Raw genomic sequence first — 13,435 nt, forward strand, 5'->3', positions numbered from 1 at the left:
ATCCAAAATGGCGAGTGCTGTCCTCCATCCTCCTGGGACGTCATGCGCAGCATGTAGACTGAGGGGGAGAATCTCATGATCATCATACCACGAGATCATCCCCCTCCACCCCCCTGGTTTAGCCATCCCCAATGTCTGAGTCAGAGCCAGAGGCAGGTGAAGCAACAGATTGTGATAGTGAGGAGGTGGAGGAGGAGGAGCAACTCCTCCAGGGCTCTTGTCAGTGGGCCGCTACTAAGGTGTGGGCCCTCAGCAGGTGCCCAACCACACCTACCCTTGACAATTGGCCCTGAAAAGAACATTCTGCAGTTCTTTCCATTCTTCTATCAGACCGTCCGGGTTGAAAGAGGAGGCACCACTAATATCTATATATCTATATTTAAGAAATGGGAAAGACTCTTAACGAAGTAATTGAAAATTGCTGTTGATATTTAATAATGTTAATATTCACTAATGTTTACATAATGATATGTAAGTCTATTATGTGGGTAGTTTGTATTCTTGTTTGGGGTTTTCTTCGCTCTTTTTTGGTTACTCCCACAAGGCTTGAATCAATTACAGTTGGCCCAAAGAATCAATTTCCCTTCCCCCGCTCTACTGCCACTTCCTCCCAGGAGAAGCACTAATTAGGCAAAAAAAAATTCAAGGATCATTAAATAAATTGTTGACTGTATGTAAAAAAAAAAAAAAAAAAGGTCTTGCAGCACTAGAGAAAACTGGCATTAAAAACAAATGCTCAGGGCAAAATCCTTCTGGCCTTTAAGACTAATTTCTCTCCCCCATTCAGAGACCACGGGTAGAACGTCTGTGTGTTTTTTCCACAGAAAAGCAAATAATAGCAGCAGGGCCGAATCAGGATGGGAGGTGGAGAGCTAAGAGAAATGGAAAAGACAAGGCAACTGTATGCATCATTTTGTAGTGTCTGTATGAGAGGAGGGAGGGTCAGTAGTTATTCTGAAGAAAATAAACAAAACCCTTCCCACTTTGTGGGGCAACGGATGCCTTTCAAAACTTTAAAATGAAATGTGCAATCCCTTTACAGGCAATCATGGAAAGCTGGTCTGTGCCTGGTTGTTTTTAAACAAGCAGACCTAGAAATGGGGACAGTAGAAAGCTAATGAGGGGACAGAGCCCTCTGCTCTCATGCTCTGGCATCTGAAGGATAAACTCCAAAGGAAGATTTTATGGGCTTCCTAGGTCATTCCACTTGTCCTACAGATCCTGAGTCTATTGGGGAAGTGGTGGCTACTTCCCTGACAGCTAGAACTGGGTTTCCTTGTTCTTGGAGTGGCAAAATGGCTATGTCTGCACAAGCTGTCACCATGGACAGCATAGAGGCATAAGAACTTGGCCATTCAACACCTTCCAGAGACTAAATTAATGAGTTGGTATTCCCGGCATCTCAAAAATTATATTCAGCTTTTTCATATATTATTATTATTATTATTATTATTATTATTATTATTATTATTATTTTGCGGGGCAGGGGCATATTTATTTTTAAAATGTTTCTGCCGTACTGTCCATAAGGGGTATTCAAGATGACGCATGTAATAAAATGCAACATAAATATGAAGTGGAACACCAGCCAATAATGGCAGCAATTATAGTGGTTAATGAAACAGCAATAACTTGAAAGAAAACAGCAGCAGGAAAAGGAATCAGAGCCAAGACTTTCCACCACCACCAGGGTCAGATCTACACCAAGCAGGATACAATACTTTGGAAACTGTTTGAAAATGGTATATGATATATGTCATGGGCCCCGACAGTTGTCAGTGTACTTCACTACCATTATAAAGCCATAGTTTAGATCCTGCCCAGGTTAAATGCTTGCTTAAATAGCACATTTGCCTAGTGCCTCAGAGCAAGCAAGCAAGGAGCTATGAGTATCTTCTGGGACAACTAATTCCATAGCCTGGACACCACTGACAGGAAGGCCATATCCTGTGTACCTGCCCAATGTATATTTCAGGCACAGATCAAGACCTCACCCATGGATCTCAAGATGTGGGAGTAGTCAGCTCTTTATCTATATTTCCAACTGATGTGTGATGCTATGTTTGTTAGAAGCTTCATTTGCATCCCATCTTTTCATCTGATAGCCTTTTCCATAACTTCAGGCCATGAATGGCAAAGTTCGTCTCTGAAGAGTATATGAATGATTTGTCTAAAGACTCTCATACCTTTGGTAGATTTTTGTTTTGATGAAAATTGCTCCTAAGTCATAATAGAAGAGGTGATGAATAACTGCAGCAGATGAATAATGCTGTTTCCAAATGACAAACCAAATTAAAGATAGTACTCTCCAAGAAGATCACAAGCATGTGTGAGTTATGGGTGAATTGCTAATTGGATATAAAATGTTATACATCTTGTGGACTCCCTGTAGAGCTTTGCCTACTATTTTCATTAGTGGCTCCAATAGATGGAAGGAAGGAGAGATAGACAGATATAGATAGATGATAGATAGATAGATAGAAATAACACTTCCAGTTACCTATAGAGGGAGGTGGGGAATCAGATCTGGAAACACGGGCAATTTATTCTATTTCTTTCAATAAATTTTTTATTTACTCTGATAATACAACTCCTTAGCTTGAGTGTGGATTATACATAAAAGACCAAAGAATCCTTTGCCTAGCCCTTCACCAGAGGTATTTATATTTATTATTCTGACTGGGAAATATCAGAGGGCAAAGAACATAAATTGGCAAAAGCATCTGGAAGAAGTATAAGCAATTTGGGGGGTGGAGGAAAGAAAGCAGCAGCGCCAACTGTATCAAACACTGTGAAAATGGAATCTCAAGGCAGCAGTATTCGATGTGAAAGGCTCAGAATTCCATCTCTTCTGAACAACAACAACAACAACAACAAGTCACATTGTAAGAACTTGACCATCCAGAGGAGGACTGAATCTGAGATCATTTCCCTCAATAAAATTATCATTAAAATAGCCTGGGGAAATGCATCTGTCAAAGTGACAGCTTGCATATGGCTCGTGAATTCTTGCCATTTCATAGACCCCACTGTTGATATTCCAAATCAGGCAAGGCCAAGCACAAGGCAAGGGAATTCATCCCCCCACCATTAAAAAAAAAATGCTGAGAAAGATACTGTACGGGTGTTACTAGACGAGGCTGTAGCGCGCGTTACCTTCCGCAGTTGTGTCGAGGCTCCCAGATGACGTTCACGAGGATCCGTCGTTATCCTGTGGTGAAGCCTCTTTCTCCCGTCTTTAAAAAAGTGAGTTCTGGTGCGCCTTTTCCTGCCGGCCCGTGGTAATTCGGAGTACGTGTGGGAGGATGTGAGGTCACTGCGGTCCGCACTGGGCAGGAAAAGGCGTGCTAAGGGGAGTGGCCAGCGGCTTCGGTCAAGCCACCTCCGCCATTTGCGCCCAGTCCGCCAGCTGGGGCAGCGCAACTGAGCGGCTTTTTTTTATTATTCCCACAGTGGCAGTTTGCGCAGGAACGGAGGACCGGAAAAGTGGCTGGTGTGCTGCTGGGGGTGGGTGGGGGCTGTGCGCCTGTTTTTTCTACTTCAACCTCTGCGTGGGTCACTTTTCGGAAAGGCGGGCATCTCACAGTAATGGGAAGTTGGTGATTCCTCACGATGGGCAGCCACAGCGGCCGCATAATGGCAGTGCTGTACGCTGCGCGGAAGATGTAAAGGCTAGCAGGGACTGAGAGGGACGGTCCAGGCATGAAGGGCTGTGTGCCTGTTGGTGTGGGTACACAGCTGGAAGAGGGCACAGCTGTTTGTGGGCTGCTGCCATGCCTACGCCCAGATGTGGGTTGGCTCCGTGGGATGAGGGGGAGGGCACAGAGGCTGTCATCGCCACCAACACTTCAGAGGCATGATGGGAGATGTAGGCACAGAGTGCCCATGCAGACAACTGACCTCGGGTCATATGACACCCGCCACGACCCCCATCAGGAAGTGACCGCATCAATGTTGACCCTCAACACCGACACTCGCTGGTGCCTGAGGGGGCTGGTACACAGCAGCAGCAGCAGCAGCAGCAGCAGCACTTCAGCTGGCACTGCCAGTGCCACCGCCGCCGCCGCCGCGGCATCGCTGACGGCTGCGCAAGCGATCTACGCTGTTTGCCGTCTTTCGGACTTGCGCAAACCGTGCGGCGAGCGAAAAAAAACCCACGGAAATCAGGCGGGTGTGGCTGCATAACCATGCTCGAGGCGGCAGCAGCACAACCGGCGCAAACTTCCGCCACAAATCGAAGGAAGGTGTGGATCATGAGGCGTCACGGCTGAACGGGGAAATCCGCTTTCACCGCTCCTCAACGATGGAACACCCGGTAGGTCTAGCAAAGCCCTACATCTCCAGCAAGTGCTTCCCAACTTATTGAGCCTGTTCAGACAATACACTAAGCCATGGTTAGGACACTAACCCTTTTGCAGCAAATGGTTAGTGAATGTGTTTAAACTGGTTATGTAGCCACCATGGCTAGGAATGATTCACATGACACATGGTTTACATGACACATTAAGCCATATTTTTGAGCTCAAAGGCTTATCCATCATAGTTTATCATGTTGTTTGTTCAGAGCCATTGAATTATTGGAGGCAATGTTGTTCCTCCAATAGATAAGGGTGATCAATGAAATACACTTTATATAAGTTTAAATGGAAATCATGGGGTGGGTTATTATAACTTTACTAAAGTTGAAAGGATTTCACTTATCTTCCTGAAAATAACACATGACAGAAAGAAATGCCTATTCTACATAACCTGAAAATATCAGAAAGCTTGGTTAAAGTTTGAGGGAGAAAGGGCAGTACAGAAAAAAAACCTCAGGCCTTAGCTAGACCTAAGGTTTATCCCACGATCGTCCCGGAGTCATCCCTGCCTGCTCCCGGTATTCCCTGTGTGTCATTTACATGAACAGGGATGACCCCGGGATAAACCTTAGGTCTAGCTTCAGTCACTCAAAAGTGTTTCTGAAAATTTATTTATTTATTTATTTATTTATTACATTTCTTGGCTACCTTTCAGGGCAGAGGCCCTCACAAGATGGCTTACAACAATAAAATACATAAAATATTAAAAGCAATAAAAACATGATCACAATAAAATAGCAATTAAAACAATAAAACCAAAACTAAAACTAGCAGGAACAACAATAGCAGCAATAACAGTATTCATCATGGGAAGTCCATGGTAAAAATAAAGTGTTTTAAAGGCTTTTTTGAATGCCTGCAAGGATAGTGCATGCTGGACCACACCCACCTAACTGTTCTCACAGGTGAGCAAATGCAAAGGGGCTCTCTTTCTGATCTTAAAGTGCGGGCAGGCTGATATGGGTGAAGGCAGTCCTTCAAGTAACATGGGGCCTTGCTAGACGAGGTCTTAGCGCGCTGTGAGGCCCCGTTTCCCTGCTGTGCGTCCAGATGACGCACAGGGGAATCCGGGGTCAGGCCGCGCTGAAACCTCATTTGACGTGCCATAAGCGAAGTCGCTTATGGCGCGGCTTTTCCACAGCCCCGGCCTCAGGCCGGGGCTGCGGAACGTCTAGCAGGGTCCGAGGCTTTTTGTGGCTACTCCCTTACTCACGAGTAGCCAGGAAAAGCCACGGACTGGGCACAGCGCTCATACGAGCACTGTGCCCATCAGGCCGGGGGGATCCCGGGGGGGAGATGGGGGGGAAGGCCAGACCGGCAGGAGAGGGGGATGGCGGAGGGTGGCACATCTCAGGGGCGGGGAGGGATGGTGGAGGGTGGCACATCTAGGGGACGAGGAGGGATGGCGGAGGGTGGCACATCTCGGGGGCGGGGAGGGATGGCGGAGGGTGGCACATCTAGGGGATGGGGAGGGATGGCGGAGAGTGGCACATCTAGGGGATGGGGAGGGATGGCGGAGGGTGGCACATCTAGGGGACGGGGAGGGATGGCGGAGGGTGGCACATCTCAGGGGCGGGGAGGGATGGCGGAGGGTGGCACATCTAGGGGATGGGGAGGGATGGCGGGGAAAGAGTGGGCAGTGGGCAGGGGGCTTAATTAAAAAAGGGTGGGGGGGCTTAATTAAAAAAAACCCACTTACCTTCTCCGGAGTCTTTGGGGCACACGTGGCCCCTTTAACAACAACAAAAAATGGCCGACGCTGCAGGGCTTCCGGAGTCCCTGCGAGTCGTGCGTCTAGGAGGCGGGGCGGCGTGCGCTAAAGTTAGCACGCCGTCGCCCCGCGTCCCTGCCGGCTTATTCGGCATGGTCTAGCAAGGCCCTAGGTCCCAAACCATTTAGAGCTTTAAAAGTCAAAAACAGCACTTTGAATTGGGCTCGGAAACAAATGTGTTGGAAACCATTTGTGCCCATCTCTGGTGAAGACAATGGTCACCATCTTTTAACCATTGCTGCTTTCTTATCCCCTTTCTACTGCGGTTGGTAGAATGGAGTGAATTTCTGTGACGTGTGTGTGTGTGTGTGTGTGCGCGCGCGCGCGTGCGTGTGCGTGAACAAGCAATTTCCTCAGCATCTCTCTCAGCAATCTTCCATACCACAAGGAAGCTATGGAATTGAATGGGAGTGAAACTTTGGTTCTTTCCTTGAGGGCAGAGAGTGTTGCTGCTTGAAGTCTGAGAAGCAGGCTCAGCCTGGTTTTTGCCTCCCTTTTTGGAGAAGAAGAGTCCTCTTTTCTCTTTTTCAACATGTGTTCCCTTGGCTTCGAGACTATTTTTGGCTATCATTTCCTAGGCACCTGGCTCCTGAGCAGCTTGGTGTAGTTTTCACCCCTTATTTGATTTTGCTCACTGGTGAAGGTTGGGCTTCACAGCACTTTTCATTTTAAAATATGTTCTCTCTACCTGGATTAATTTCCCTACCTGGACTTTGCTGAGTTCTACACCCTGGATTCTAGGAGACCTCTCATTCAACCTTACTCTGGATCCATAAAAGCTTGGTCTTCAGATCTCTCCTTGGGATAGGTAGCTATACATTCCTTTTACTCCCACACATACACTGGTATTGACTTGACTTTATCATTTCTGTTTGTATGTTTTATTATTATATTTTATTGTTTCTATATTTGTTTCCTTTAAAAAAGAAGAACAATTCTGTATTTGTTTCCTTTAAAAAGAAGAACAATTCTGTTAAAAAAAAATTAAAAGTAAAAAGTTATAAAAAGCCTTCTGCCGCGCTGTTACAAATCTATGACGGGGTGTACATAATTTATAGGTTCACAGGACACATTTCCAAAACAACCTGCTATAAGTAATGAAACAGAGTGCCACAGTTCAGCAACTGAATATCAAATGCAGCCACAGGGGCTGATTTCTAAATCATTGCACGCATAATGAGGATTCAGCAAAGTTCTTACTCCTCCACAGTAAAATATAGATGAAACATACAGCATGAGCATCAGCACAGCGAGCAGAAGTCTCACCGTCCCATGCCTGAAGCATTGCTCCGTCTGATCTTCTCCCCTTTTCCCACCTTCCCTTTCCCCTCATTTTCCAAGGCTACTAGATGTATACTCTTTTGCCATTTCAACCCACCAGTGTGGCAACAGGAGCCAAGAGCTGAGCCTTTCCTTTATTAAGTAAGCAAGTTATAATAAATCAGAAGGCAACCCCCCCGCCCCCCCCCCACACCCTTAGGCAGAGGAGAGCTGTCTCAAGCAGCAGATGGTAGAAGTGGCAGCAGCAGCACCCCAAACTAATTGCCCTGAGTTCCACCACCAACTGCTCACCCCAGCCATTCCCATCCTCCTGAGCTGGTGCTTGTTGCTGGCTGAGACTGGCTGGCTGACTTAATACTCAACGTGTCCCGGATAGAACTGCTGGGAAAGACTCCTGACTAAGAAAGGCAACCAGTTCAGGCCACGCCCTGCAGCAAGCATTGCGCATGTGTTGCTCTGCTCATGTGACTCATGCTGACATGCTGCCATAGCATTTGTTTTAGTGAGTAAGCACCATGCATCAGACATGGTAGTGAACTAGGGAAGGCAAGATATTAGAAAATATCCCAAAAGGAAGAGGGGCCGACCAAGGGCAAGATGGATGGATGATATTCAGGAGGTGACAGATTTGGCCTTGGGGAAGCTGGGGGTGGCAACAGCCGACAGAAAGCTCTGGCGTGGGCTGGTCCATGAAGTCACGAAGAGTCGGAAACGACTGAACGAATAAACAACACCAAGGGAAGGCAAGATATTAGAAAACCAAACTTCATGTTCCAGACAGCCTGCCCTGCACTCTCTAAGCTAGCGTTCTGTCCTCAGGTGAGGTGAAGGATGCAGTGACGCTGCTAGTGTTGAAGTAAGATTCAGCCTCCAGTTCAGTCAACTTCTGTACATGGTATTGGGAGAGGTGCAATCCTGCCCCTTCACTCAGGCAACAAAATGTCTTGGTTCATCATGCTTAACAGAAAGTTAGCCAGCTCTGATTTCCTGTCTGATGTAGTTGTTCCAGTTTTGAGCCATACCAGACCATTTTATCTGAAATTTATAAATCATTTGCATGTTATATTGGAAATCCGAATCAAAAACAGGAGGAGAAAAGCACCCAAATCAGGTGGAAAAAGGGGAGAAGCAAATTCTCAGGATGCTGAACTTTTATTTTTAGGTTGAAGAGCCCGACACGTTTCGGCCTGTATCATTTCAAGGCCTTTCTTCAGGGGGTTGTAGGAAGATGTCTGCAACAGGCCGAAATGTGTCGGGCTCTTCAACCTAAAAATAAAAAGTTCAGCATCCTGAGAATTTGCTTCTCCCCTTTTTTCACCTATATTAGAAATCCAACTACACTTGGTAAGGCAGTTTATAAAACTTTATAAATTCTTGGCAACTATTCCTCTATTGTAGGATACATTGGCAATTTCCAATTTGAGTCCATTTTCGTACAAGCACCCATCAGTGAATTTAATAATGATTTCTGATTATAAATAAATAAATTGCCTCACAGTGCTTATAGCAGCATTGGAATGGCTGTCTTTTCCCAGTCATGGACCATCAACTGCTTTCTTAAATTACATTTCTACAATACTTCTGGAAGTTATTTCTGCTTGGATTATGGCAGGCCCCCAAGGAAAAGGGAGGTGGGGTGCAAGACAATGGAACCAAACTCCAGTGTGTGTATTAGATGCTCAGAGTACGTTATTAAAGGGCCTCTTTACACAGATCCACATGCCAGTTGTCTTCATACAACTAGCTACTTGTGGGCTCACCATACAGATTTCCCTCACAGCCCCCTAGACCAAGCCCATTGCTTATGTGGGACCATGAGCAGATTCCTTAAAGTGAGGGTGCTACATGAAAGTAAAACACACATTCTTCAAACAGATGATAACAAATCTGTGGTTGCTCACTTTCACAGCTATATCAGGAAAACTGGTGGGAAGCGTGTAGTAGGCAGGAACTGGATCTCACCCTCTTTGCTGCTTATTTTCTATGTCCCCCTACTGGAAGGAGATTGAACTGTTAGGAAAAGTAGCATAATGAGACACATGGTTTTCTCCCATGCATTGTCTTCTATGTGGCATATGGGGCCTGGTTCATATGTACGATGGCCCCCAAAAAACAACTGGGATTATGTTGTCTGTGACAAAATCACAATGTTTGCCATGTTGAGTTTGTATTAAATGTGTTTGCTGAGTTAAATAGAGCCCAGTAAATTAGGGTTAATTGTATGGTACAGAGTGAGAGGGGTGTGTGTGTGTGTGTGTGTGTGTGTGAGAGAGAGAGAGAGAGAGAGAGAGAGAGAGATCTTGATAAAATACTTAAGAGCAGAGACACCACACTGACAACAAAGGTCCGCATAGTTAAAGCAATGGTATTCCCCGTAGTAACCTATGGCTACGAGAGCTGGACCATAAGGAAGGCTGAGCGAAGGAAGATAGATGTTTTTGAACTGTGGTGTTGGAGGAAAATTCTGAGAGTGCCGTGGACTACAAGAAGATCAAACCAGTCCATACTCCAGGAAATAAAGCCAGACTGCTCACTTGAGGGAATGGTATTAAAGGCAAAACTGAAGTACTTTGGCCACATAATGAGAAGACAGGATACCCTGGAGAAGAGGCTGATGCTAGGGAAAGTGGAAGGCAAAAGGAAGAGGGGCCGACCAAGGGCAAGATGGATGGATGATATTCTGGAGGTGACATACTTGACCTTGGGGGAGCTGGGGGTGGCAACAGCCGACAGAAAGCTCTGGCGTGGGCTGGTCCATGAAGTCACGAAGAGTCGGAAGCGACTGAACGAATAAACAACAAAAGATAGCCAGGGGGAAGGGCCTTAGGAATTGATGAAGCTACATGTAGTTAGTGGGAATTAGAAGGGATAAAGTAGGTAAGGTAAGATCAAGAACTGAGTGATTAATTATAAGACACAACACCTCTTCTGTTAAATAAACATTAGTTTTGTTTTTAAAATATAAACCCCACATATTGTTCATCTTCCTGCACTACCAATCAAGAGCGTATTTCCTTGGTAATTCCCCCTGTTTGGGCAAACTGGGCATACTGGGTGTCTTTTTTACCTGGTGAATATAAGGAGTGGAGCTTGTGGGTCAGTGAGGACAGCTAATCCAAAGTGAAGGCAGACTAACCTGAGGGCAGGTCGCATCACATTGTCAGATGTAGTTCACACAAATACAGAACATTTAGTACAAAAGTAAGAAGGGGCTGTCATGAACAAGTGGGCTGGCTCCATCCCCTCAGTGGTGGCACTCATGCCCGCCCACCCCAGCCAACAGATGATTGGCTTCATTCTGAAGGGGTTCTGTGCACATAGAGCTCCCAGATGTCCATGAACCCTTCCCCTGACACTGCCTCCTTTCACCACCCAGCATGGTTTCCCGACTTTTGTGCCGTTTCCCCTCCCCCCATTCTAAAAGGCTGAGATGCCTCTCCTAAGGCTTAGATACTGGCAGTAAGAGTTTTAAGCTACAACATGCTGGGGGGGGGTTGGCCCTGCCCCTTTTGCCTTTGGCCTTAGTGCACCCAATGTAGTGTCCATGCAGTGTTGGGGAAATTAAAATGGAAGCTCGCAGACCCACCTGCTCAATGTGGAGATCAGTGCTGGTGGGCCCCAGTTTCTCTTTGATAGATGGGGGCCCTGCTGTGAGGGGGTTCAGACAGCTGCCTTTCTGCCAAGGCTGGTCCATGCAACAAAAAGCTATATATTGTTACACTTGAAAAGTTCAACATTTTCATCTTTAAGAAACGTGATTCTAGCAAAAGGAACTATAGCATTACTACTGCATATTATATTTAATGACTCAATTATTGAAGCATGTGCTCACCCTTCTTAGAAGATTCTGATCCAAATCCCTTGTCTACTGCCTTAGAAATAAGTATAATAGCATCTGTAGGATGCACATGGCTCTGGTAGCTCAGAGTTCTCCCTCACATAATCCTCTTGTTTTCATGGGAGTTATTCCAGCTTTACACATATGTATGCAAGATCAGAATGGGTTTGTTTATTTTTTTTCTTGCCATTCTTCTTGAAATCCCATTAACTGTAATCCCCATTTTTTTAGCCCTTTTACATGCAGGGCTAATGCTTTCTGGCTGACCAAGAAGCAGCTGTATTTTCAGTCAAGGATCTCCTTTGAAGCACCTTGTCAGCATAGCGTGTGTCGGTGTGTTTGATTACCTAATCTATGAGCAGATCAGTTCTCTCCGAAAAGAATGCTAACTTGTTCCCCAGAGAGCAGAGTGGTTATTATTAAGCAGGCAGGTATGTGCCTCTATCTCCCGGCTGCATCTGTGTGATCCTAGTAAAACAGATTAAGCCGATAGCATCAGATTGGCATTTGTGCTTCTATCACCACTTTCTGACAACAGATCCCGAAGCATGATTCAGGAATTAACTAGGCAAATCAAAAACGTTGCCGAGGTAAGTGTGACTATCGACATTTTAAACTCTTGGACAACAAATTTGGATGCAAAGGAAGCATAAACTACACAGCCAAGGTCACAAAGGAAATGAGCCACCTGGGCAGGATCTACACTACTGCTTTATAACAGCTTATAACAGTTTTGACAACTGTTTGAGCCCTGGGCACACTCCATACACCGTTTTCAAACTGTTTTCAAAGTGTTATATCCTGCTTGGTATACATCTAGCCTTGGTTCTGGAACACCCTAAACTTTTAAGAACTCAACCACTGTTCTACAGATGATGATGATGATGATGATGATGATGATGATGATGATGAATTCCTTAAGGTTAATTTATTTTATTATGAAAATAATCTTTAATTATTTTGCTGTTTTGCTTAATTGGAGATTTCTGAAACCTTTGCTTCTAGGTGCTATTAATACTCCTACTGGAGTGATAGAAGACTGACAGAGCCAATCAAAGAAGTTGTCCTAGTTGCATTGAAACAAAAAAATAACATGTGATAGTTAATTTAGACTGAGAACCTCTTTGGGCAGGCCTCTGTCTTTTTTGTTTATGAAACCTCATGAAGGGTCATCTACTCCGATAGTACTGTACTGCAACACCTAGACAGTGCAGTCTCTTGCTATCTGTAAGGAAACACTCAAAAGGGTTAATGTGCCTTTTTCTACATAGAGAAAGTATGACCCAAACTGGAAGATGTTGCTGCTAATACATGTTACCTAGTGCAGATGTTCCAGCTTGGTGCCTTCCAGATGTTTTTGAGTACAACTCCGAAAATCCCTAGCCATTGACCATGTTGGCTGAGGCTTATGGGAACTGAAGTCCAAAACATCTGGAAAGCACCAGGTTGGGGAAGAATGACCTAATGTATCTTTCATTCATCTTTGCCCTTGCAAACATGCGTTTTAAAACCCTGCATTGGGGATATCTGCATTTAGAGTGGTGATTACAAGTGGGAAACAGCAGGCAGGGAAAGGGTTAAGAACTCCTCCCCCTGCCACTTTACCACTCTCAGTAGCCCCCTGCAGAAGCAATTTTTCCAGAAACAAAAATGGCATCAGGTGTGTAACATGTGGCTTGTTTGTGAGGGTTATGTAATCAGCCCCTCAATATAAACTTATTTTCCAAGTAGCCTTTAGAGAGGGGCTGTTGAACTGGTGGCCCTCCAGATGTTGATGAACTTCTAGCTGGGATAATGGTGAGGCACAACAAGAGTGGTAGGTCATCAGTATCTGGACAGCCACAGGTTTCCCAGCCCGGTCCTTCTTTATTGGTCTTCATCTAGTTGGCTGGAACACACCACTGGCTTGCAACTGGACCAAAGGTGGGTCACAACAGCAGTGTGACCACCATTCAAAGGTATGGTAAAAAAATTAAGTGTGTCCAAGTAGACAATGTCCACCAGATTATCCCTGTCCACATGAGCCACCAGAGGGGGCCCTCTTTCTTGTTACCTTCTGCTTCAGGTGGGGCTACCCTGAAGAGGGCCTCTAAAGCAGATCTTGCAACACACTAGCATGTTGGTATAGGGGAAGACACTCCTGCAGGTATGCAGGTATTGGCCTTCCTATAGTGAGTTAAAAGCAGT

The sequence above is a fragment of the Elgaria multicarinata genome, chromosome 4 (assembly GCF_023053635.1).
Source record: "Elgaria multicarinata webbii isolate HBS135686 ecotype San Diego chromosome 4, rElgMul1.1.pri, whole genome shotgun sequence".
Taxonomy (NCBI): Eukaryota; Metazoa; Chordata; class Lepidosauria; order Squamata; family Anguidae; genus Elgaria; species Elgaria multicarinata.